Consider the following 27,716-nt stretch of genomic DNA (forward strand, 5'->3'; position numbering starts at 1 on the left):
TCTTCTTTCATTTTTGTTGCCCTTGTTGTCCCGTTGATACGAGAGACGCATTCTCCTCTTCCTCCTTGATTTTGATCCCTTTGTTGTTGTTACTTCCCGCCTTGGTCAACCGTCTGATCTCTTCCTATCGAAGAGCTGCCCACATCTGTTCCCAACTAGGAAGAGAAGCCCTGCTCAAGATGCTTTGGACAAAGGTTTCCATGTCTTCAGTGACTACATGCAGGGCAGTCCTAACCATAAATTTAGCATCTGGTGTAGACCCTACGAAAGTTAGCTAGTCACGGATCCTTTGCAACCTGAGAAGGAAGGGATTGATTTCTTCTCCCTTCTGCATTTGAAACTATCTCAGCTAACTCTCAAGCAACATCTTTTGCTGAATGGAAGTTCCCTCGTACAATGTGATCAAGGCCTCCCACATTTCCCTTGTTGTGTCTTTCTTAACAATATGTGGGATCACATGATCCTTGACCCCATCCAAGATCATGCACTTTGCTTTCACCTGAGCCTCCTCGTACTTCTTGAGAGGATCAAAAGCAACCATCTTCAAGGCATAATCCTTGATGCGATTTTTATCCAAAACTACTAGGATACTGGCCTTCCAGATGACGAAGTTAGATGCTCCATCCAACTTGTTCTAATCCCTCAGTCCGTTAACGACCATCTCTGCTCAAATGGATGTCAAACCGGTTCTCTTCTCCCTCTTTCGCTACCGCCCCAGCAAAACTCGGATTTGGATTTCTTTGGCGCTAGAAATATTCTAAGGAACAAGCTCCCTCTAAATTTCGATTTCCTTCACAGAAATCCTTCTACCAACCACCATCGAATCACCCCTATTTGATCTCTCTTTGTTGCTGCTCAACACTGGATCTAGATTTCTGCGTCTTGGAGATCTCATGTGTTCTAGCCCCTCCACAAAATTTTGGATCTAGAGCACATCCGATGCTACCCAAAAATCAACAGTTACACCCACAGTTAGATTAATGCCCATTAATTATTTTAATTTCCTAAGTTTAGACTTAGGGTCCCATTAAAAATAGTTAATTATTTTAATAGAAAAATCTCCGGGTGGAATTTTCGAAAACACTTTATGGGTTCTTTGGAATACATGTGCCTAAGCCTCCCTGCAAAATTTGAGACTTAGAACACATTCGATGCTACCAGAATTCAACACTCCCTCTTAGCGAGGAATGTGCTCTAGCAATGCCTCCCACTGAAGCATCACCCTGACTTCATAACATTGTCCTTTGTGTTGTTGATGTCTGACATGTTGTCCACCAACTATTGCGTTACTGTTGCAACTGTACTGTTGTTGACACTGCCACTGTCAACACTGCATCCAACCTGCAGCTCCCTCTGAATTTTTGCATCCCTGTTGTTGATGGCACTACCACTGCCAATTGCCCCTGCACTGCAAATAGTTGCTGCTACTGCATCAGCGACGGAAAAACATCCCAAATTATTGAACAAGTGTTCAACATAGATGCATCTCGATGCTGAAGATCTGACTGTTGCTAATCCCACGTTGTCTCTCTAAAGCCACTATGTTGTTGTTGCTACTGCATTGTGCCTCCCTGCATTGCTACAACTCTGCACTACGCTGCTCAGACCTAGCATTCTAGCCATTGCAGCAGTCGCACCAACACTCCTTTGCACCATCTGACACTTGTCCACACTGCTACTTCTGATCTGGGCTCCCATAGCAAGGAATTGATCTAAGAGGTGGGTTCCTCAAGGATCCTGCCTATCTGTAGCTCTTTCGAACTATAGCTCCAAATCAGCCCACCTCCCTCCTAGAGGTATCTCGATTGTCATGGCAAACTCTTCCTCTTCGATCTTCGCGGGTGTTGTCCTCTGAGATGACTCTAGATCAGTTAGTCATGCCAGAGCATCTAAAATATTTTGTTGGTTTTAACTTTTATGGATGACCAATGATATGAATTATTTAAAACAGGTGCTTAAGCCTTAACAATTACTAAACTAGATGAAAGGGTTGTTATTTGTCTAACTATAATTAGTTGATTTAAAGTGAATGAATAGCAGAATATGTGATGGTAGAGCTTGCTAAATATTCAAACAGAATATCTAATTGGTTATAACTTATAAGCAAAGAATACAAGCAAACAATGTTTCCTGTAGAACAAAATATATTCAAACAAATGCAAATTCGCGTGATAATTAATTGGTATAGGGGAGTTCATAATAACAAATAGCCTTATAAGCTAGTCCCTAGTTATTGTTGATAACTTCACAAGGGATTTAACACTGATTGATACTCAGTATGATCTTACCGAGATCTCTGCATAAAGAATTGAATATATGAAGCAATACATAATGAAATAAGCACATATGAAAACTTACAGGAAGACATAACTATAGTAGGCAAATTCAGAATCCTTTCATTAGCTTGGCAAATCTCTAGCTTGGTTACAATTCTGTTCTCAATGTTCATACAAGGGTTCAACCCATAATAACTCGAATGAGGAGTTATTTATACAAAACTAAATATTTGCTAGAAATATTTCTTACAAATCTTACAAAAATAGTACAAAATAATAGGAAATTGAAAACTGCTAAGTGGTGGCACTATCCTTTAGGAATCTGTTGATGACTGGTCCCCAAAAAGTGTTGCCCAGTTGTCTATTGGTTGAAGATGAAAGTTACTCAATTACTTCGCAAAAGTGATCCCATATTTCTTCACTTGGTATGGTGAGATTTACCAACTTCCTATAAACTTCATCTACTTCTGTGTATTTCTCAAAAGTGGGCTTATTTATAAAAATATGTTTTATTTCATGCTTAATGGTCAAATCAAAATCTAAAGCTTCTAATGTTTGCTTCCTTGTAATGTGCCCTTTTATGCCTGCAAAACTTGATCTATCAGTTGCTTTGCTGTAAAGTTTCTGGCAGTAATCTTCCAAACTGATAAGCCTATCATTTGGAGCCACTAATCTTGGCAATCCTCTCTGATTAAGTAAATTAAACTTAAAGTGAAACCTTTGAACAGAGGTCCTTAATGCTTGACATTTAGTTTCTAGTTGTGTCATAAAGTTCTTCTTTTGGAGAACCTTCTTGATCTCCAAAATGGTTTATGTTCTGTCTAAAATCTATATTTGCTCCAACTCTGTCCTGCTCTTTGAATTAAGAACTCTGATCATATCAGTAGCCTCACTTGGTTTATCTTTAAGCAACTATTTCACTTCATCAATGGCTACTTGACATTTGTTGATGAGTTCCTCCTGCTCGAAAACGATCTGAATGGATGGCCATATTTCAGTTATGGCTTGACTAATGTCTGCCCAAATGCTTTCCTTGGCTTGGGCCAAGGTCTGTGCCATCAATGACTGACTCTGCAATTCTTTGATCCTTTTGTTCAACCTATGTGTTTTCTGCATTTCCTCAACATACAAACTGTCATTTTTTATTTTTTGTGCTTCCAAAGTCTGGAATTTCTTATGGAGCCTTTCATTCTCTTGCTTTTGATGAATGAGTTCCTGTGAAATTTTGTTCAAATCCTCTGTTGTCGATGTAGATTCCCCTGTGGCTAATGAAGATGTAATAGGAATCGTTGTAATGGGGGCTATAGATAATTGAGTAAATTGTTGTTTTTCTTTAAGCAACTTCTCAATCTGTTCCTCCATGGTTTTAATCTGTACATTTTGCTCAATTATTAGTTTGAGCATTTCTTCCTTATGTTGTTCAGTCTCTGTTATTTCCTTAGTCTAGGTGTCCTCTGTAGAAGGCAATTTCAACTGATTTCTCAATCCTGCAATATCTGTGTTCTTCCTTCTAATTATATCTTCTGCTACTTTTACATCAGTAGGGTCATATTCTATTTTAATGACTAAGTCCTCCAATGACTTAACCCTATTATCCTTAGCCAGAGATGATATTTTCTCAATTTTCAATTGAGACTGCACATTTGATAGAGCAGTTTTTGGCTTAGACAATGCCATAGTAGTGTTGGTCATGGTTGAGAATAGTGTCTCACCAGAATGCCTATGCATGTCCATTTGGTCAATTGGATAAATTTGATTGGCATCAAATGAAAATATAGTTTTCTTATAATCAGCAGAACCTTGGGGAAAAGGTACTTGAGCCTGCAGAAAATCCAGTTGCATTCTTCCCTTCTCGTTGTCAAACATTGTCAGTAACCTATGTTGTGAAGTGGAAGTCTGCTTCCAGAACTGTGCATAGACATTAGCTTTTAAAGCTTCATTCTTTTGCTTAATCTCAAGAAAGTTAGTGAAAACATTTGACTCCTCTGTTTCACTTGGTCCAGCAGACTAAGTAATTTCTAGCAAATTTTGTGAAGTAGAAGAGGAAGGAGGAGTAGTAATTACAGGCTCCTCAGTGCCTATAGATACCTGTGAATCATCTAGGTTGATGACAATAGGCTCCTTTTGACCTTGAGTTGCAGTAGTAGTAGTAGCCTTTGATTCAATCCTTGGTTTCTTCTGGTAGTGGATGAACTCCTTTTCTGCCATTGTTGATGATGATGATCCTTCCCTAGGCCTTTTGTCTAGCTTAGTTTGAGAAACTGGAATCTGATGAGTATAAGGAGGTAAGACTTGTTCCTCTACTTCTTGAAGAGTATTCTCTTCCCACTGTTCCTGATTTCTAAATTTCTCAATTTCAGGCCTAGGTCTATGATTATAAGGAGTAGTCTTGAGCTCCACCCTTAAATCTGAAATAAAGTTGAATGGATCGTAGGACCAAGTGAAGTTGGGTTGAAAACCCATCTATATGAGTATGGCATCTGCCCCTGAGCCAGTTGTTCTAGTATTGCAAATGAATCTTAAATTGTGATTTTCTCTTTCTTGAGATGAAATGTAGCTCATCCATATTCATAATTTGCCTGATATATTCCAAAGAGAAAATTATCATTGGAACATACTTCGGCAACTTATATGGAGCCAACTCACACCCATATACTCTGATCTCTATGTAGTTCTGGTAGAGATGCCAGTCTCCTTTTCTTACTTGATCACTAAGGTGCAAGATCCTCTTGATTTCGGAATTGGCTCTTGGTTCACTTTGACTGCTAAAAAGTTGTGCTATTGGGTGAATGAAACAGTCTATGAAAATTGCAAATTTGAACTCATTTGAGTTCTTTCTGTTCAACGAGGTCCAATGAATAACTGATTGATCTTCTTGTTTTTCATCTTGCCTGTGCAAAACAATGGGCAATCTGTCTCCCTGCTGAAAAATAAACATGTGAAATAAGATAGAAGAGTATTTGAATACTCCTTCAGTTGTGATATTCATAAGCTGCTCATGCATAGCATCAGCCAAAAATTGACTATAGTTATACATGAAGGTAGGCTTGTTTTCTTTTGAAAAGATACACAAATAACCTAAGATAGCCTCGTCTACCCATATATCTGATGGGTAGCCTAACAGGGAAGAAATGAGGGAAATAATTTGCTTGGCTCTCTCTGGAAACATGGATGTTGAGTAAGGAGGATTTTTCTTGGGAAGCTCAGCATCTTCAGGGAGACAAATCTCAAAGATCTAAGCTTTCTGAGGGAATGTAAATTTATGATATAGGTCAATCAGAGTTGCAGGAGAGAAAAAGCTGAGGGAATCACTCTCAGGTATCAAAAGCATTTTGTTTATGGCTTCAACAGTGATGGTTATCAAAATGCCACCATTCTGAGCCACTATTGTTCTTTTCAAGGGATTATACTTGGATTGACACCAACTAACCAAATTAGGGAAAGAATGAGCTTGGGGAAACATGTACAAAGGAAGGTTTGATTCCCTGAGGTTTATTTAATCTTATAAATCAAGGTATGTTTGTCTGAGCCAATTGTGTAATTCAAGCATGTCAAATTCACGCTCAGTATCTATGATTTTGAAGTATTTGTCGGCTAATGGGATATGGTCCAGGTCAAGAGGATCAAAAGTTTGTGGATTTTCCTGTGCTGAAGAAGAACTAACGGAAGATTTTTCCTTTTTCTTAGGGGCCATAATATTAGACAGAAATGATAATATGACAGAAGACTGCAGAGATAACTAAGAAATGATTCAAGTTACAGACTTGGCTCAATAGCAAATTTGCAGAAAACTGAATAATTTAGAAGCAATGGAACAGTAAGAAAAGCAGTTGTAACGGGACAATGAGTATTTATCAGAAAATTTTAAGCTACCGTTACAACAGAAGCCGTTAATAACGGGCTAATCGGCAAATTAATAACTTAATGGAACAGGATTGTAGCAACGGATAAGCATTTACAGTGCAACAGTAAAGCATTTATTCGGCAACGTATAAGGCATTTATTCGACAACGGATAGCGGGAACGGTTAATGGGAATAGCTATGAAAATAGATAAAGGGCACGTGGCATGGAAGGATTGGACGAAGGTGGCGCGGAAGGATTGGACGTCGAGGTGGTATCGAAAGACGCAGGAGTGGGAATAGAGGATTTCAGGAGGGGTAGTGGTAAGTAGTTTAGAGTGAGGGGGTGCGAAACGTTGAGAGGGCGACACGTAGGTGGGAGGAGCAGCTTTTCGTACCCCCCCCAACCGTTATCTCGTTTCATAGCTAGGGGGTGTGAAGCACTTCCCCACCGTTGATCTAGGCGACAATCGTTGATTTCAGTTCAATCATTAACATTTGTTGACAAACGTCTTTGTCGTATATGAGCTTGATTTAAAGAGCATTTACATATAACCCTTTACAATAATTAATCACCACTTAAGTGGGGTAATTAACAATATTAAGAATTAATACAATCACGGACGCATTTAGACTAGTCGCCCTTAATAATATAATCAACTATTCTAAACCTAATCTATATGACTTTAGGCCAATTTTTAAGCATATTAGGCTTTTTATTTGTCCTAATCTAACCTAATTTCTAATTTTTAACCAAGATTAAACTGTTTGGTTGAATTTATTCCCTAGTTTAGAACAAAAATTTAAATGCTCTGATCAAGATTAAATAGTTTGATTGAGATGAGGAGAAAAGGTTGTGGCATAAAAACAAACTGCACACAGACCTTTATTACTACAAATGGAATTTTTTCATGAAGTGGCACTTTAAACAAGCACACTTATCCAAATCTTTTTTACTTTCTTTTGATGGGGTTCTATTTCATCTGTTTTTATTTTTCTATTTTTTCATATTTTCATTTTTTCTTTATTTTTTTCGTACCCTCTTTTATAAAATAACAACTAACTTATCAAAAATAAAGCATGATACAATAGCGGGTACAACCTTCGGATCGTGCTTTTCATCTGTGTCCTTATTCCTAAGAGGACACTGTGTTGCGTAGTGACCCATTTCACCACACCTGAAGCATTTGATCTTCAAGACATCCTTCTTCCGCCTCCGTTGCTCCTGCTGCCCCTTGGATGCAAGGGATGGATTCTCTTCCTCCTCCATGAGCTTCGACCCACTATTGCTGCTTTTGTCAAGCTTACACTTGACCAAGTCTCTCCTAAGTTCCTCTTGCTTAAGAGTTTCCCACATCTCATCCCATTTTGACAAAGTCGCCCTGCCTAGGATACTCTGGACAAAGACTTTCCACTCATCTGAGACTGAATTGAGAGCCATTCTAACCAACTCGGACCCCTAAGGTGTAGACCCATAGTTGATAACTCATCTTGGGACTCATGAAGCTTCGTGAGGACCAGAACTATGTACTCCCTCTTCTGCATCTGTGCAGATCTCAGTTTATGCTCTAAGTACATCTTTCGTTGCTCAGAAGATCCTTGATACAGTGTTGCCAAGGCATCCCACATCTCCTTAGCAGTCCCTCTGCAAGCGATGTGACAAACCACGTGATCCTTTACTGCATCCAGGATCATCCTCTTGGCCTTCGCCATTTCTGCTCGGTACTTCTTTGGCATATCTGGATCTGCAGGCACAGCCACCATGCTGTCGACATAGGTCTTGAGAGAATGCTCATCTAGAAGGAATGACATTCTTGAATTCTAGATGACGTAGTTGGATGCTCCATCCAACCTATCCTGATTTCTCAGCCCACTGGTCGCCATCTCTGCCACGAAAAATGTCGAATTGCTCCTCTTTGCTTCTTACTGTTGCTGCTCAACCAATAAGAAAACAGAATTCTTCACGGGAAGTCTACTAAGGAAAAGGTTCCCTCATTGTGCTTCGCTTCTCTCTTTTGGCATCTTTCTGCCCAAAAAAACGGCCTGTAGAAAAGCTGCGCCCCACTAGCTCTTCCTCACGATGAGGCTCAGCCCTTCTCCCTCTACCACGGCAAGATTTCGATCTGGAAGCCCTTCCTCTCTATCGACTCACTCAAAGAGGGACTTCCTCAAAAATTCAGCCCTCCAGCTTGGATAGAGCAATCCCTCTGGGAATTCGAATTGCTGCCTCCTGTAGCGATTTCGATCTCCTTTTCTGCTCAACGTTGGGTTCTCTAGCACTGTTCTTCTTGCTTCACCTGCACTGCTTTGATACCATGTGAAAATTCCTTGACCTGGGAATCCCTACTATAGCAGCTAATGATATTTCTCCTACTTGTTAGATTTACATGAACAAGTTATTTGCAGTTTCCTACGGCAAACATCGAAATACATACATTGCAGCCTACACCAATTAAATAATATGCAGAAACAATAAATTGAACAATAGAGAAAGATACAACACAAATGACACAGTTGTTTTTGGACAAACGTCCCCAAAAAAACCCAATGCGGGAAAACCGATGCGGCGGACCTGAGGGTTTTTATTATTAAGTTGAAGTATTTCTGAAAACAACCTCTGGATGCCTTGTTGGCAATCCAGTGCAGAGAATATCACTCGGCAGAAGAAATTAGTGGGATTACCTCACTCTACACTACAAGTCCCAACTGATCCGGCAGCTAAACCAACGAGTCCCCGACTACTTTTGCGTTGCCCCTGCATCAGCCTCTAAGGCACTGCGTCACCTCTACTGGGAATTGATTTGCCTTCTGGAGTTGATTCCAGCGCTCCCGACTCATAAACGTCAACCTCTTCAGCAAATTCGAACTTTTGCGTGGGAGGCTTTGCACTGCTCTGCATGGGGCCTACATGGGCCCTTTCTGGATCTGCGTCGGCCCTTCTTGGCTCTGCATCACCCTCTCTGGCCTCTGCGCTGCCTCCTCTGTGTGTTTCTCTGCCTCTGCTAAGTATTCTTGGCTTCAGAGAAGATCCTCCATCCAAAACTTCCTCTGCCCCTCTCTGCGTGATCACTACAAATCACTGTATTGCCTCTAGCTTCAGCAATTCGATCTAACTGATCAACTCTCTATGTCTTCCAAATGACCCCCAAGCCTCCTTAAATGATCTCCTCGTTGATATTCAACGGCCCAGATTAGAAGCTAATCAATGGCTAAAATCATTTCTCCTTGATCCTCGTCTTCTTCTAGAAGTTACACCCACCATTAGATTAATACCCATTAATTATCTTAATTTCCTAAGTTTAGACTTAGAGTCTCATTAAAAGTAATTAATTATTTTAATAAAACTGTCTCCAAGTGAAATTTCCCAAAACTCTTTATGGGTTCTTTGGAATACATGTGCCTAGCCTCCCTACAAAATTTGAGACTTAGAGCACACCCGATGCTACTAGAAATCAACATAAGTACCTTCCCAAGCCACAAACATCAACAACATGCACTTTTTACTTCTGGTTTCTACTTGAATGCAACCTCTACTTCTTCTTCTAATGGGTGACCTATTGATTCTAGAGCGTCTTATCATATGGCTGAGGATAAACACATTTTTTCTACTCTTAATGATTGTAACACTAAACAAATTTTTGTTGGTCATGTTCGATCTCTTAATGTTGTAGAGTTTGGAACAATTCAAGTACATAATGGTCATTCCAATGTTGTATTATGTGTTCCCAATATTTCCTGCAACCTTCTACCAATATATCAAATCACTCATATTCAAGTGAAAGTAAAACAATAGAGTTTTCACCTTACCAAGTTGTAGTTAAGGATTTAAAAGATCCTAAACATGTCCTTGCCACTAGAATAGTTAAAGCTATTACGAAGTTACACAAGTTTGAAAACTTTGGGACATCACCTTTTCCCTCAATTTTTATTGCTCATAGTGATAACTTGAGCAAACTTTGGCACGACCAATTTGGTAAGCTTAACTATCGTGTACTGCAACAACTATGTAATCAAATGATGGTGACTAGCCTTCCTATCATTTCTTGTAAAGTTGGTTTTTGTGTCAGTTTTATTCTTGGCAAACATCATCGAGATAGTTTTGATAAAAGTGCCTCTTGGTACGCCTCGACCCCTTTGCAACTTGTTCACAGTGATTATGTGGTACACTTTCATCTCCTTCCTTCATTGGCTTCAAGTAATTCTTAACTTTCATTGATGACTTCTCTGAATGCACTTGGGTTTACTTCTTAAAACTGAAGAGTGGAGATTTTGACTTGTTCTTGGCCTACAAGGCCCTTATAAATGTGAAATTTCCTTGAAATTGCAGCAACTGGAAATTTATTCTTCTAACTGATTAATTATGCAGTTTATTTGCTACGACAAATAACAAATAAATCACATTGCAATTATTCACAATAAATTTACACTGCGGAAAATAAACTAGAGCTGAGAAAATAGATACACAATAAAATCAACACAATATTTTTTGGACAAAATTTCGTACATTATCTAGATGGCAATCCTCCAGCAAAATAATCTAGCCAAAATATGTGTGAGACAATTTGTCTCACCCGATGACTGACCCCGCTCCAAATCTAGCTATGTCTGGGCCACTCGAATTGCCCCTACATCAGCCTCTACGCACGCTCTACTCACACTGCCTCTGGAGCTGCCCGGAAACTATCGTTCTTCTCGACTCTGCCTCTGGAGATGACTCACTTGGCCTCCTGGAAATTTTCTCAGCCACTAACACTTGAATCAAACTACCCTTTGAAGCTTTTGTGCAACCTTTGCACAGCTTCACTAAGGAAATAATGCGGCCCTCTTGTTGCTAACTCTATGGTACTAGAACTTCTCCAAAAGTCTCTACCACTGCTCCCTTTTGCTTCTGCTTTCCTTCTGGCTCGAACTCTGCAACTGGATAGCTCAATCTGCCAAGGAACTCGCTCTCCTTGTGTCTCACAACAGTGTCAAGTGTATCATCTCCAACCCCATCAATCTACTATTATAATCTCTCGTTGAGTCTTCAACGGCTATGATTAAATCATTATCAACAACGAAGATCATCTCAAACTCGATCTATGTGTGTTTATAGAGCTTTCTCAACTTTTCTTAATTAATTTCTATTAAGTAACAAGTTTTCCTAAGTTAGACTTAGGAAAATTTTAAATGATGGTTAATTAATTTAATTAAGGTGTTTCACAAGCTTATCTCACGAAACCTTTTCTAGGTTTTGAAGATTTTGTGTTCCTTAGTCTCTTACACACAAATCGAGATTAGAACACATGTATGATGCTACTAAAACTAACACTCCCTCTTAGTGAGGAAGGTCTTCTCTCCCATAACATTTTCCCTCAGATTGTTGATGCTAACACCTGTAACTACCTGTCATTGTCCATCAAGCTACTACGCATAGTTTGATTCATCTGCTAACGTTGTAGTTGAATCACCCTGCATTTGTGTTGTTGCTAATATTGTACTATAACACCCATACTGCTACCAACATTGTTTGTGCTGCATCTGATCTCATGTTATTGTTGCTACAACTACTGCAACTAAGAACTAATCTATGGATCTATTATGTCCCTGTACTGGCTCTGCAACTATCTCCCGAGTCTCTGACTATAGTTATCCCTCGAGATCTGACTGCGCCTACTGACATTGGTCCTCATGCTACTGAAGAGGGTTCTCCATTATACCCATCTGCTCTCTGAAATAGATGAACTTAGCTCTCCCTAGAGATTTTGTGAGTATATCTGCAACCTGCTCTTCTATGGGAACATGATGTAGTTGGATAGCTCCACATTGCACACAATCTTTGGTGAAGTGGTATCAAATATCTACGTGTTTTGACCTATCACGAAACACTGGCTTTTCAGAGAGCCTGATGCAACTCTGATTATCACAGTAGATATTGGTCGCCTCCATCTTCTGACTGAACATACTCACTAGCAGCATTCGAAGCAAAATAGTTTCACGTGTGTTTGTGCTAGCTACAATGTACTATGCTTCTACAGAGCTTAGTGCCACGGACTTTTGCTTCCTGCTGCACCAAGACACAACCCCTAATCTAACATTGAAGCAACACCCTAATGCGCTCTTCCTATCCACTAAACTACTTGCCCAATCTACATCTGTGAACCCACATAGTCTGACACCATCACCTCGAGTATTCCTCAATCCATACTCGACTGTGTCACGCAAATACCTCAAAATATGCCTCGTTGTTGTCCAATGCATTCTCTTAGGTCCCACCATAAACTCACTGAGAGTATTGACCGCGAAGCAGATATCTGACCAGGTGTTGACCAGAGACATGAGGGAACCAATAAGTTGTTTATGCAAGGTTGGATCAATGTCCTCATCCTTTGATGCATCTATCTTCCTCCAGTTCGTAATCATAGGCATAAACATAGGCCTACAGTCCTACATCCTGAACATCTTCAAAATCTCTGTAGTATATCTCCCATGACCAACGAAGATCTCCCTGTCCATCTGCCAAACCTCCAAGCCTAGGAAGAAATGCAACAACCCCAAATCCTTCATGTCAAATTTTGCTGCCAGGTTTCTCTTGCAATCCTCTATGAGCCATTATGACCAAGTCAAGAAAAGGTCATCCACATAGAACACTAGGATGAGTGGCTCACCCTCTACCATCAAATAGTAAAGGTTGGGATCTATGTCACTCTTGACGAATCCCATTTGCTGCAAGTAACTGTCAATCTGACCATACCATGCCCTAAGAGCTTGTTTGAGCCCATATAGTGCTCTCTTTACTCTGCACACATGTGTGGCCCTCTCATGTGTCTCGAAGCCTTCTAGTTGTTCTATATACACTTCCTCCTCTATCACCCCGTTCAAGAATGCAGTCTTGACGTCCATCTGGTGAATCTACCATCCCATCTCAGCTACTAGGAATATAACCTACTGGATAGAAGTATATCTGGCAACTAGGGCAAAGGTTTCATCATAGTCTATGCATACCCCTTTGCCACGAACCTAGCCTTGTACTTCTCCACACTACCATCTGCAATGTACTTGATCTTATAGATCCATCGAGAGCCCACAACTAAGTTGTCCACAAGCCTCGGCACTACCTCCCAAACATCATTTGCCATGATACTTGATCTTATAGATCCATCGAGAGCCCACAATTGAGTTGCCCACAAGCCTCGGCACTACCTCCCAAACATCATTTGTCATGATGGAGCTATATTCTTCCACCATGGCATTTATTGACACCTGATGTTGTGCATTGGAAGGTTCTACAACATGTGCCACCAATGCTTGGTACCTATCTGGCTGTCTACGTTCTCTCTTGTTTGTCCCAAGATCTCTTATGAACTTCTCTGCGCCCCTCAACGTTTGACGAAATTCTCTGTTGGTACGTCCACTAGTGGTGGGAGGATCGACCAACTCCTCATCCTACCTCTATTGCTTCGTCTACTGCATATTCACAAGATCTCCTACGCCTCAGGTCGTGCTTGTACCAATGATTGTACTAGATCCTTGTGATTGTCTGTGCGGATGTCCCTGCAACTGCCCCTACTGTTGGAGCAAAGGAGCTCCTGTTAGCTCATTCTGATCGCAAGATCTCTTGAAGGATCTATCTTCCATGAACTTCACGTCTCGTCTCATAATAATCTTCCTGCTACTAGAAATGTAGATCTTGTATGCCATTGAGGTTTTGTTATACCCAACGAAGAACCCCTTCTCTGCAATCTAATACAACTTAGTGTGTTTTTCATCTGGAACATGGCAGTAAACTATGCTGCCAAAGATTCTGAAGTGACTTACTTTTGGCTTCTTTCCTGAGAAGACTTCTTGTGGTGTTATCTTCCCCAACACCCTGTGAGGGACCCTGTTATGAAAATACACAGTCGTGTTACATACCTTTGCCCATAAAAACTTGGGAAAATTCTGGTCATCTAACATTGCCTTTGCAGTCCCAACTATTGACCTGTTTTTCCACTCCACTACCCCATTCTAATGTAGATTGTATGGAGTTGTCCACTCCCTCCTCATGCCTTCCTTCACACAGAATCCTATGAAGTCACTATCTATGTACTTTCCTCCATTATTTGAGTGAAGTACCTTAATCTTCTTCCCTATCGCATTCTCTACTAGAGCCTTAAACTCCCTTAAGCAACTGAAGACCTCATCCTTGGTCTTCAAGAAATAGATCTAGGTTTTCCTAGAATTGTCATCAATGAGGTGACGAATTATTCATACCCTTCAAGAGATCTAGTGGACATAGGACCGCAAATGTTTGAGTTTATAAATTGTAAAACACCATCTGATCTACTATCACTTCTTGGGAATGTTACCTTGGCATACTTCCCAAGTATGCACCCCCTACACACGTCATCATGTTTCGTGCCTAATTCTGGAACACCTATTACTATCTCCCTGAGCATCCTAAGTGCTCCATGACATAAATGTCACATTCTCCTGTGTCGTAGCTCATTTAGGTCTCTCCCACTGCTACTGCAATCACTGTTGTTGTTGCTAACTAGTACCTTTGGAGAATCGAGCTGCAACTTGTACAAATTGTTGCTACAAACTCCAATCTACTTCAGCTTCTTCCAGTTTTGGTGTTTGATGAACACCTTTTTCCCTACAAAGTGGACATCATATCCCTTAATGTTAATTTTAGTTAACAATGGTATGTTCTATGCTTTGCACAATTACTTCGATGTCCTTTTAACAGCGCAATGGCAATTTCCAATTTAGTTTCCAAAAGCAATCACATTAACCATAAATTACATTGACAATAATTATAGATAGAACATGAATAAAATGCAGAGGACAAGCCAAGACAAGAGGACACCAGAGTTGTGAATGCTAGGGAAAAAACCCAAGGTGGGGAAAACCCTTTGATCAATTCTTCTTATTATAAATATCAAATGTTCAGCACAGAAAGAGAGTACAATAAAGTCAAAATTGACCTGCCAAATGATGATCAAAGCAACCCTGTCAAATCTAAAGTTTTCCTGCAACAGTCAATAGCCCTAACTAGAAAGTCAACATTGGTCAAAGCAGCAGCAAACCATCCACAATGCAGCTTGGTCATACCCAGTCAAACTCGGCCTTCTTAAGTGGTCAAAGTCAGCCCAAAACAATCAATAAAACAGCAGTCAAACTTGGTCAAAGTCTACACTCCAAGCCTGCAATCATCCCAATCAACATGCCCAAAAAACCTTCGTTTTTGAGTCAATTAATGCGGCCCTCCAAAATAGAAATTCTGGCATAAAAAATGTAGTCAAGGGAGGTCAAAATAGCCCTAGTCAACATTGGTCAAACCCTGCAACAGATCCTGAAATTTAGCCCTATAATTCGTCCTCTTTCAGCCACACGTGTGAGAGAAGAAGAGTTTCCCAATAAGTTGTACGAACCAATCAGATGAGGAGAGAGAAGAAGAAGATGAGTTGATGAGGTGCCAAATGAGGTTGGAGGTCTCTCTTATTTATACAAGTCGTTGGGGGCTCAAGAGACATGTCCATTGGGCTTCATGAGCCTACATGATGATGTGGCTGACCTTGACAATTTGCACATGTGTGGGCTTGACCTCAAAAACATATTTCCCCTTGTCCAAATTTGATGATCTTTAGGTCAATTTTGGTCCTCTCGAAAAGAGGAATTCAATGCAATAATCATCTCCATCAAATGAGTTGTCCAAAGTGGAATTTGGCCTTAGTTGCCAATTTTAACACTCCCTCTCACCTAGGAAGAATTCCACCTGCCAATCCATCCATCATCATGTTATCCGGTCAGCGTGTACCATCTCTACATCTCGTCTCTACTCTGTTGAACACTGATAGAGATAATGAAGAAGAATTGATTGAGAGTGAGTCACAAGACCTTGCCACTCTCCACTGACAAAAATCAGTCCACATAACCAGGGGTAGAATCCCAATCGAACTTGATCCCAGAACAAGTTGTTGAACATCTTGCGTCCTAGACATAAGGAGTACGGCAATACAGGATGCATCCATCTGTAGTGCTATGGTCCCTATCCTCTTTTCCCAACTCAATGGCCAAATGAGAGGTACTTCCCATGAGTCCCAAACTACATGGGTAGGATGTGTGTTGGGGCATCTGTAGGAGAAAGTGAACCACTCATCCTACTCATATGCCTCATCCTATGCATATATCATCAAACGTAGGGCAAGGTGAACCACTCACCCTACACACATGTGTCATCAATCATAGGGGAAGGTGAACTACTCACCTTACACACATGTCAACCATCATGGGGTATCACAAGGGAAGGTGAACCACTCACCCTGTACAAAGCGCAAGGTGAACTACTCACCCTACACACATGTCAACCATCATGGGGTATCACAAGGGAAGGTGAACCACTCACCCTGTACAAAGCGCACCTATAGGGGAAGGTGAACCACTCACCCTGTACAAAGCGCACCTATAGGGGAAGGTGAACCACTCACCCTATAGACATCAAACTTATAAGGGAAGGTGAACCACTCACCCTGTAGACATCAAACTTATAAGGGAAGGTGAAACACTCACCCTATACATAGCGCATCTATAGGGGAAGGTTAACCACTCGCCCTATGGTCACTTATAGCTCCAAGAAGTACCCCAAGTCCCCAAGCGCAACCAGATCTCAATGTCCAACTCAAGCGGAAACCTCATGGGAGGGTCCTTCCACGACTCCAAGTCTCTCTCGAAAGGCTAAGAATTTGACCTTCCCCAAGGGCTTCATGAAGATGTCTGCAACTTGCTCATCGATGTTGATGTATTGGAGCCATATTGCTCCCCGTTGTATCATTTCCCAAATAAAGTGGTAGATGATATCAATGTGCTTGGAACGGTCGTGGAACACAGGATGCTCTGAAAGGCAAATCCCACTCTGGTTATCGCAATAGATCATGGTCGTATCCAGCACGTGCTCAAAAGCTCACTAAAGAGCTTCCTCAACCAAATAGCTTCACAACAGGCCATACTAGCAGCAATGTATTCGGCCTCGATGGTGCTTAGAACAACCGATTTTTGCTTCCTGCTCATCCAGGAAATCGAAGCAGACCCCAAAGAGAAGCAACATCCCGACATTCTCTTTCTATTAACCACACTGCCAACCCAGTCAACATCAAAATATCCACGAAGCCTCAAATTCCCGCTAGTGTATCTCAGCACATAGTTGATTGTGCCACGGAGATATCTCAAGCGATTCTTAGCAGCAATCCAATGTATGTGATGATGCTCAACCATAAACTGACTGAAAGTATTCATAGCAAACCATATGTCCGGTCGGGAGTTTACCAAGAACATTAGGGCCCCTACAAGTTGTCGATACTCGGAAGGGTTTGCCAATTGGGCCCAGCAGCACTTCCACATAACATCTTGAAGTTGAGTTCGATTGGAGTAGACACAGACTTGCAATCGACCATCCCACATCTCTCTAGTAGCTTCACAATGTATTTTCCTTCAGAAAGGAAAATCTCACCAGGCTTTTGCCGAACCTCCAGGCCTAGGAAGTAATGCATCAGTCCTAGGTCCTTCATTTAGAACTCAGAAGTCAACTTCCTCTTACATTGATAAATGAGAGGATCTACACCGGTCAGAAAAAGATCATCAACATAAAAGACCAAAATAAGAGGCATGTCCTTTTCAACTTTGAAGTATAGGTTGGGATCAGCGTAGCTCCTCGAAAATCCCAGCTTCATAAGAGAACTATCAATTCTCTCATAGCAAGCCCTAGGGGCTTGCTTCAACCAATAGAGGGCTTTCTTCAACCTGCATACATGTGTCCTTCGATCTTGTACTTCAAACCCTTGTCGTTGTTCCAAGTAGACTTCCTCCTTAAGCGAGCCATGCAAGAAAGCAGTCTTGACATCCATTTGATGTAGACAACATCCTCAATTGGCAGCGAAAGAAATAATAGATCAAATAGTGGTATATCGAGCAATCAATGCAAATATCTCGTCATAGTCCACTCCTTCCTTTTAAGACAAACCACGAGCAACGAACTTGGCCTTATATTTTTCAGCATTCCCATTAGCTCCATGTTTAATTTTGTAAAGCCATTTTGAGGTGACCATGGACTTGTCCTTGGGTCCATGCACCATGTCTCAGACATCATTCTTCATGATAGATTCATATTCCTCATTCATCGCATCCTTCCATACTTGGTGTTTTACAGCTTCTTCGAACGTGGATGGCTCAGCTTGAACAATAGTACTCATAGCATCCAAATATCCTTAGTACCTATTTGGCTTATTACTTTCACGAAATGTCCCTCTTGAAGCAATATGTCTTTCAGCATCTTTGAGAGTATCTTTGAGCCATAGTGGTCTTTTCTTAGAGGTAGAGGATCACTAGGAGGTAGATTAATAGGATCCATCAGACCATCAACATCGGGCATAGGCTCATTTGTCAGAGGTTCATCCTGTTTTTCTGCAACATCATCATCGTCCTTCCTTGGGATAGGGAGATCTCTGGCTTTCCCAAGGGTAGTGTCTTCATAAAAGGTAACATCACGGCTTACTTCAACATCTCTTTGATCAAGCACATATATTCTATATGCCTTTGAATTTTCATTGTAGCCAACGAATATACCTTTCTTCCTAGAAGCTTCGAACTTATTCCTTTTCTCTTTAGGCACATGAAAATACACGAGACAACCAAATATTCTAAAATGAGAAACATCAGGTTTCTTACCAGTGAAGACTTCCTCGGGTGTCTTGAAATCCAATGCTTGATGCGAGCTTCTATTTTGAATATATACGTTAGTGTTGGCAACTTCTCCCCATAAGAACTTCGATAGACCTTGACCATAGATCATGGCACAGGTGGCTTCCATGATTGTTCGATTCTTTCTTTCAACAACATCATTCTACTCAGGAGTGTATGGAACAATTGTCTCCCACTTAATGTCAGCCTCTTTGCAAAAGTCATTGAATTCATTTGATTCATATTCGGTTCAATTGTCAGTACTCAATATCTTGATCTTCTTCCCTGTTTGATTTTCCACCAATGCTTTGAAAGAACGGAACCATTTGAACACTTCATCCTTCCTCTTCATGAAATAGATCCATGTTTTGTGAGAGTAGTCATCCACAAAGATTGCATAAGATGAGCATCCTCCCAAGATGTTACGGGCAACATACCAGACAGGTCATAATGGACCAATTCAAGAATATCGGTTGTCTTGCTTTCACTAGAAGGGAATGGTCCCTTTGTATGTTTCCAATTTGCACAACCCTGAAAAACACCTTCATGGTTCATATTAAACTTGGGCATACCTGTGACCATCTTCCTTACCCCAGGTAAGACTTTGTAATGTAGGTGGGCAAATCTCGGTGCCATAATTCACATTGAAGAGAAGTATTACTTGCCAAAGCTCCCAAAGGACTTCCTCCAACTTGATAGAGACCATCAAGCCTAAATCCAAGAGTAAATGAATCTTTAGGTTTCTTTGTCAAATACGTACCTTGCCATCTATGAATGCTACCTTGAAGCCTTTATCTTCCATCGCAGAAATAGACATCAGGTTCTTCAAATTGGGCACATACAATACTTCTAGTAGATGAATTGTTTGACCTTGATTCAAGTGAAGAGTGACAGTACCTATGCCTTTCACAAGGTAGGTGGCATTATCTCCAAGTATGATCTTCAATTTAGTCTTACTTTCAACCAAATTTGAGAGGGCCTCCTTGTACCAAGTGAAGCGCCTTGAGGCTCCACTATCAATCAACCAATGATCCAAAGTATCGAGGAGAGGTAGTAGATATAGCAAAAATAAGATAAAACTCATCTTGTTTTTTACAACATTACTTTCATCATACCTAGCATTTCTTGTCCTATTGGGAGGTTGGCCATTTCCATTTCGAGTAGCAGGAGCATTCCTCTTTCTTTTGTTGTTGAACATGTTGTTCCTTTGATTGCCAAAATTGTTGTGGTTGTTGTTGTCATCATCCCTTGGAGAATTCTTCTTGTGAAGATACTCTCTAGCATAGTGGTCAAACCTGTTGCAATTGTAGCACCTTCCTTTTCTAGCACCTTCCTTTTCTTCCTTCTTTGAATCCTTTCTTGGATCTTTAACCCTATCTCCTTTGACCAACATTATTCTTCCTTTTTGAATGAGCGAAGAAGGCAGTAGGCTCATTTCCATTTGAGGGCCTGTCTCTCTCCATCATTCCAGTCTCCTATTGAGTGCATCTAGTCAATAACTCATCGAAATCAGGTATCCTATCATTGTTGAGAATGGTGGTGGTAAATACATCCCATGATCTCGAAAGACCTCCATGAGCAATGAGAGTGAGCTCCCTGTCAGCAATAACTTCTCCAATAGATAGCAAGTCATCCTTGATTTTAGTTATTCTCATGAAATAGGATCATATAAACTCCCCTTTGTCCATCTTGATATCCTTCAACTTGTTCTTAAGAAAGGGGATTTGATTTGCATTGTTCACTTTGAACATCCTAACCAGCTTATCATATATCTCCTTATAAGTTCCCAAATCAGAAATATAGGCAACCAAATGCTTTGAATAAAGTCAAACAAAATTTTCTTTACTTTGACCTCACCTTTTCTATACTTCCTCTCAGCAGCAGTCGGTGCATTTAAAGGAGGCTCCACCACTTTTCCCTGCACATAGTCCAATACTTCATGCTCCTCCAAAGTCAAGTCCAAAGTCATCTTCCATGCATGACAGTCAGATTTGTCATTGAGCTTATCCTCAGTCTTGAAGTAAGATGTAGAAGCCATTGAAACTTGACCAATAATCTTTGTCCAACGGATCTCTTAGTGATTTATTTTCTCTCTTGCTTGGGCTTTGTCTTCACCTAGGCTCTGATACCATGTTAATTTGTTAAAATTGGCAACTAGGGCCAAACTCCATGTGGGTCATCTTATTTATGGCTGCTGATATTTTTCCTAGATTCCTCTTGTCGAGAGGTGTAGGATTGATCTAAAGATCATCCGATTCCGACAAGTATTTATGGAGATATGAATTTATTTGTATTTACTTGACAAATTGTCAAGGTTGGCCAGCAACTAAATGTGTGGCACGCATGCCCAGCAAATCATATAAGTACAAGTGAAGTTGATTCATTATCAACTCATCTCATCTCACTCATTCTTCTCTCTCTCCTTAGCTTTGGGTTACACAAGGAGCAACTCACACGTGGAAAGGAGGAGGACGCAGAAGGGCAAGGAAGACGCAAAAGTTGTTGAAGTTCTCTTTGACCAGCATTGACCTTAGAAGAGTGCGGTTTTGGTGTGGCTGCCTCTCCTAGGCAGGCCACAGATTTTGGCACGCAAACTAAGGCAACCTGACCTTTGGTTTGGCCAGCGTTGACTACCCTAGTTTGGGGCAGTGATCCAAGAGCATTCAACTCAGCGACTTTATTACATTCTAGTTAACTTAGGAGTCTTGTGTTTTCAAGGAAGTTGGATTCCTATGTATGTAATTATTAATGTTTTGAGTGATTAGAATAGGAATTAATTAGACATTGTGAGGATATTTGTAAATGCTCTCGAATGTAGGAGAACATGAATGATGATGAGTGATTAATGGAGATTGAGAGAGTTGGAAATCAATTGTAAGTCTTAGACTAGGAAGTGGTGTCATGATTCGTGGAACTAGAGAGGATTCCTAGGGATTACTGAAGTTAAAAGTGGACTTAGAAGATATTCAAGATTTAGTTCAGCAGATTAAGGATCTGAACCAGAATTGGTTAAATGGAACCTTTTGTATAAATGTAAGCCTAAAAGGCATAGTAGTCAGGGGGAGAGGTCAGCAGTCAGTCAATGAGAGTCAGTCAGTCAGTTAACCCACGGGCAAGGGAAGGAAAGGCCAATGATATTGAAAATCAGGCTGAGGAAGAAATTCTTGTGTAATGGTTGTTTATTAATACAGATAACTCAATTCTGAGTTTGTATGATGTGTACTATGTAATTGAATTATAGATTGTGTGTGTGACTAGAGTAATTTTGCGTAACTTAGGTTGCAGGTGTGAAAAATCAGAGGAGTGTGTTACATCGTTGCGCACACACAGTATTGGAGAAAGCCTTTAATGTTACAGCGAAAGTGAAGGAAGCGTAAAGGCGCGAGCGGAGATCGAGATCAGAACAAGTGAAGATCGTGAGGCGAAGACAAATACATAGGCAGAAAGCCGAACGAATGGTTATTACACAATAAGAGACAAAAGCAGCGGAGCACAGTGGTTGGATCAGCCAGATCAACGAACGAGAGTGAGGGAGATAGACGACTAAGATTAAGTCGTACAAAATGAAGTCAAGAAGATAAATGGCGGAGATTAAGCGATAACTCTTTATTAAGCCGAGTTCTTTAAAGTTTCGTATTGAGCACGTGGGTGGTATTCGCAAGAGGTACGCAATTTCTCGTGCGCCCCAAAGGTGGTAAGCAGTCTTTCTAAAATTCACACGATTGAGCTTAGAGGCCGACACGTAGCAAACAGTGGAGAGAGAAAACCATTTTTCTCGTGTGCTCTCAATTGGATAACGGTCGTGCAAATATCTGCGCGAGATTGCGCGATAACCGTTGGATCAAGAGGGATTGATCAACGGTGGAGATCAGCCAAGCTTGTGGACGATCGGGTGGCGCGATAACCGTCAGATCGAGGAACGAGATCAATGACGGAGATTGAATGCGCTAAGGAGAGCATCGATATATGTGCAAAGGTTTGAAGAATGACACGAAGATTATGGAGGGGGTTGTGTAAGGTTCCGCTTAAAGGCTTATTAAAAGTTTAGACTTTGGGTAGTTAAGTCAAATGAAACGTTTCTGCATAGAGTTTATTTTAAAAGACTTAAGCATTTGATTGAAGAGAGTTAAACCTTGGGTTAAGGAAGGTTTTTCTAAGTATGGAATTTTTAGAATTCCTGGGACACGCATACTGTGACATGCAATTGTATTTGCATGTTGTGGGTATATGCGGCTTACGCTACATCATTGGGGTATATGCAGTGTTGTCGCACAGATTGTCACGACAACGCTCAGACCGGGGGTTGTCACCCTGATCCCCGATCTCTCCGTTTAAGCCGGTCTTCCGCGGCTAAGGGGGGTAGACCCTATGAGATGATGAAGACCAACTGTGGACCAGTTGGGTTGGGAGACACGAAGAAACAGGCACTAAATTGATTTTGTTAAGTTAAAAGACCAGTGCCTTATAAAATAAATGATTAAACGATTATTTATCAAATGCTGCAGAGATATGAACTCATTAACAATCGCTTTACCATCAAACAACAAAGATTAACTTTAACCACATGCGAGACAATCAATAAATGCTTAATGACCTAATGATACTCCAGCAATTAAAATTTCGAAAGATAAAGTTCGATACACAACCACGTAATTTTAAACGCTAACCAGATATCACATTCATGATCATTCAAGCATGCCAAATCACATAAAAGATGATAAACATTAATTCCACATCAAAATTTTAGCCTCAGCAGGAAAAAATAAAACTTGATAAATCCCCAAACCAAGACTGCATCTGGCAAAATATTTCCAAAATATTTCCAAAATATTTTTTATATTTTTCAAAGAAAATTAAAGACTAAATGAAACTTTGAATCAAAAAAAAAAAAAATCTAAATAAAACTAAACTAAAAGAAACATTTTTATTTTTATTTATTATTATTATTATTATTATTTTATTTATTTAAATCAAACAACTAACTAAATCTAAAATCCAAACTCTAAACTAAAAAAAGAAACTTTTTATGCCTTTTTATATTTTATATTTTTTATGATTTTTTATTTTTATAATTTTTTATGATCTTAAATTCTAAATTTAAAACTAAACTAAAATCTAAACTTATAGAACAAAATCCTAAATAAGAACTAACTTTTTTTATTTTTTTATTTTTAGATTTAAAAAAATAAAAATAAAAAAAAGTTAGTTCTTATTTAGGATTTTGTTCTATAAGTTTAGATTTTAGTTTAGTTTTAAATTTAGAATTTTAAGATCATAAAAAATTATAAAAATAAAAAATCATAAAAAATATAAAATATAAAAAGACAAAAAGTTTCTTTTTTTAGTTTAGAGTTTGGATTTTAGATTTAGTTAGTTGTTTGATTTAAATAAATAAAATAATAATAATAATAATAATCATAATAAATAAAAATAAAAGTGTTTCTTTTGGTTTAGTTTTATTTAGATTTTTTTTTTGATTCAAAGTTTCATTTAGTCTTTAATTTTCTTTGAAAAATATAAAAAATATTTTGGAAATATTTTGCCAGATGCAGTCTTGGCTCGGGGATTTATCACGTTTTATTTTTTCCTGCTGAGGCTAAAATTTTGATGTGGAATTAATGTTTATCATATTTTATGTGATTTGGCATGCTTGAATGATCATGAATGTGATATCTGGTTAGCGTTTAAAATTACGTGGTTGTGTATCGAACTTTATCTTTAGAAATTTTAATTGTTGGAGTATCATTAGGTCATTAAGCATTTATTGATTATCTCGCATGTGGTTAAAGTTAATCTCTGTTGTTTGATGGTAAAGCGATTGTTAATGAGTTCATATCTCTGCAACATTTGATAAATAATCATTTAATCATTTCTTTTAAAAGGCACTAGTCTTTTAACTTAACAAAATCAATTTAGTGCATGTTTCTTCGTGTCTCCCAACCCAACTGGTCCACAGTTGGTCTTCATCATCTCATAAGGTCTACCCCCTTAGCCGCGGGAGACAGGCTTAAACAGAGAGATCGGGGATCAGGGTGACAGCCCCCGGTCTGAGCGTTGTCGTGACAATCTATGCGACAACATTTTTTGGCGCGTTGTCGGGTGTTAGCGCTTGAAATTTCACCTCGGGCTGAGAAAGGTAAACCTCAAAGGCAACATCAAACCACTTAGCCTCGTAGCTAGCCCTACGGGGCTGGAGAGGGTTCTCTCCGGTCTATCTCGATAAAGATCTTCAATGGGCGAGATAACCAATAGGGTAACACTGATTTTAGGCTAGTAAACTGATCAAAAGGGTTGATTTGGAATTTTTAGGGTTTTTTTGGTGGCAAATTGAGGGGATGGCAATTTTGGGTGCGGGGATTGGACACAGTTTCTGCAGGGGGTTCTTTGGGGCGAGGTAGGAGACAGTATTGATGCCTTTGATTTGAGGTGGATGGTCAGGAATGACAGGTGAGGAGCTAAGGAGAGCAAACAATAACTTTGAATTCTCCTTAACCAGTAGAAAACATTGAAATTAAACAAACTTAAAAGCAGAGCATGACAGTCATGAATTCTTACTTTAACACTTCGTTTGTTTAATGTGCAGAAGGAAAAGAAAGGAAATGATTCACATAACACACTTACAGGTACATAGAGAAACACACCATCAATACATGTAACCACAAGAATCCCAAAAAAGGACTGCAAAACCCTGGTCTTCCTTAGCCAAAAATTGCAGAGATACAGTGAATAATACAATGATAGCTTCTCCCTCAAGAGTCCAACCATGAAAATGAGCAAGAAAGTACATAATATAGATCATCTAACCTCTTTCCCTGCCTCCATCGGTCGAGCTCACTATCCTAGGAGCTGTTTCAACCACTTCTAAACTAAGCACTACAAAATAGGCAGTTAAAACAACTTGCCTCTATAAGTTAGGAAACCAATTCATTCATTTAATTTTCACCCTTTTCATGAATGAATCTTCTATAAGAGGTACATAAGAGTAAAAGTGTCATAAAAGTACAATAATTACATCAAAGAGCCTAATAATCCATCCCAAAAAGTCAAACAGGGTCAAACTGCGTTTTTCTGGGCTGTACACTGAAATCTGGAGAAGTTTGCCTGACGGCTCGCGCGCCTTTGGGACCACATTTGGAGCACTTCCAGGTGGCCAAATTGAGCAAGAGTAGGCTTGTTGGAAAGGTCTGTGAGTCTACTTTCCAACCCAACTGGAATTTCTGAATTTGGTGGTCATTTGCCCCTCAAAAATTGCAATCTCCCAAGACTGCTTTCTGCAACTCAAAAATGTGGCAGAAAGTCAATTTTTACTTGTTTTCTGACTTTTTGGAGGCCCAAAACTTCATAAAATCTCAAGTCCATTGATGAGCATATGTAACTTCTCATGACAAGTCTAGAAATGCTGAGTTTCTGCAAAATGGAGTTGTCATGATGTAGGGTCGCGCGGGGGGTGAGACCCGTTAATGAGCAAAAACCTGTAAATTGCCTGAAAAATCAAAATTGACCCAAAATTTTCAAAATTTCTTGGGATTTGTGCTGTGGCTGGGCTATTTAGTGCCTTGGTCCTTCAGTGAGGCCTCAGCCAAGATATGGAGGGGATCGGGCCTCTTTCTCCTTTTTTGTGTCTTGGCCAACCGCCTTTGGAACATTTTCATCTTCGCCTTGCACACATGCATTCTTGCCCAGTAATGGTTCTGTTGAAATTTGGTACCGGAGGACAGGTGGTTCCCTTAGGCTTTGATCTTTGGCCTAGGGAAAAGTGTCCAAAAGAATTTAATTTTTCTCCTAAAGTGACTTTATAATTTTATAAAGTTAAATCTAATTTAAAAGTGACTTTAAGTGATAAAGTTACTAAGTCTAATTTTAAAGTGACTTTTATAAAGTCAATGAAAAATTAGAAAGGAAAAGTGACTTTGGAAATAAATGACTAAGTGGGTCTTTATTAAAGTGGGGTGAATTAAAAAATAGAAAGTGAGAATTAAATGAGCATTGAATCTCAGCCATTGATCTAAATCTATTTCAGCCATTGGATTTAAAGATCACCCAAAAGTCACTTGGAGTTATATTAAAGGAGGAAAAAGAGAAAAAAGTCATTCATTCTTTCATGAGCAGATTGGGAGAAGGAGAGCAAGAGAGCAAGAAAGATTTCTGAGCAGGGAGGAGAAGGAGACAGCAGCTTGGCACACATTCCAAGGCAGCAGTTGAGCAGATTTGTACAGCTGATTCAGCACATAGTGGAAGGCAGATTTTTGCACAAAAATTGAGGAGCAGTTTGCTGATTTTTCTGCACACAAAACGGAGGCCGTACAGCATTTATTGCTGTCATGTTTGCTGTAATTTCCAGATTGCTGTGAGGCACAGGAAAGGAGATAAGTTGTACATTTGCTTGCTGATTTTTTGCTGAATAATTCTCACTGTAAAAAGGCAATTTTCAGAAATAAAGAAGAGCTCTCAAACTGGTTTTCCCCAAGAGTTGTAGGGGATTTTTCCAGGGTCAAGTTGACCAAAAATATCAGTGTTTTAATGTGTTTTAATGGCTGTTTTTGATTGCTGATTTTTAATTCTGCAATTTTCAGCATTCTGAAAGATTTCCAGAATTTGTGTTTTCAGCAATATTTATTTTTTTTCAGTCTGTTAAATGTATGGTTATGGGAATGGGCATTTAACTACATGGGAGAAATAAGGAGAAACTGAAAACCGGGGTGGGAAAACAGAGATTTCTACATGGTATCAGAGCTTGAGTGCTGAAGGAAGGTTTGGGACAGCAAAAGGAAAAATTACAGTTGCTGATTTTTCACTCAGAAAATTCCAGCAAGCTGATTTTTCATAAACAGCAGTTTTATCTTTACTACAGCAGTGCTATTTTTCAGTTTTAGGACAGCAGGATGTCATTGGGATTGAGGGTG

General features: G+C 39.7%; 1 protein-coding gene across 1 annotated transcript in view; it reads right to left on the reverse strand.

The window, feature by feature from the left end:
• Window positions 1-27,716, reverse strand: part of LOC149162776 (calmodulin-binding transcription activator 3-like) — a 351,577-nt gene that overhangs the window by 285,312 nt on the left and 38,549 nt on the right. The gene's annotated exons all lie outside the window — the stretch shown is intronic.

The sequence above is a fragment of the Pinus tabuliformis genome, chromosome 5_2 (genome assembly GCF_031772625.1).
Source record: "Pinus tabuliformis cultivar Carrire ecotype Pingquan chromosome 5_2, CPIR1, whole genome shotgun sequence".
Taxonomy (NCBI): Eukaryota; Viridiplantae; Streptophyta; class Pinopsida; order Pinales; family Pinaceae; genus Pinus; species Pinus tabuliformis.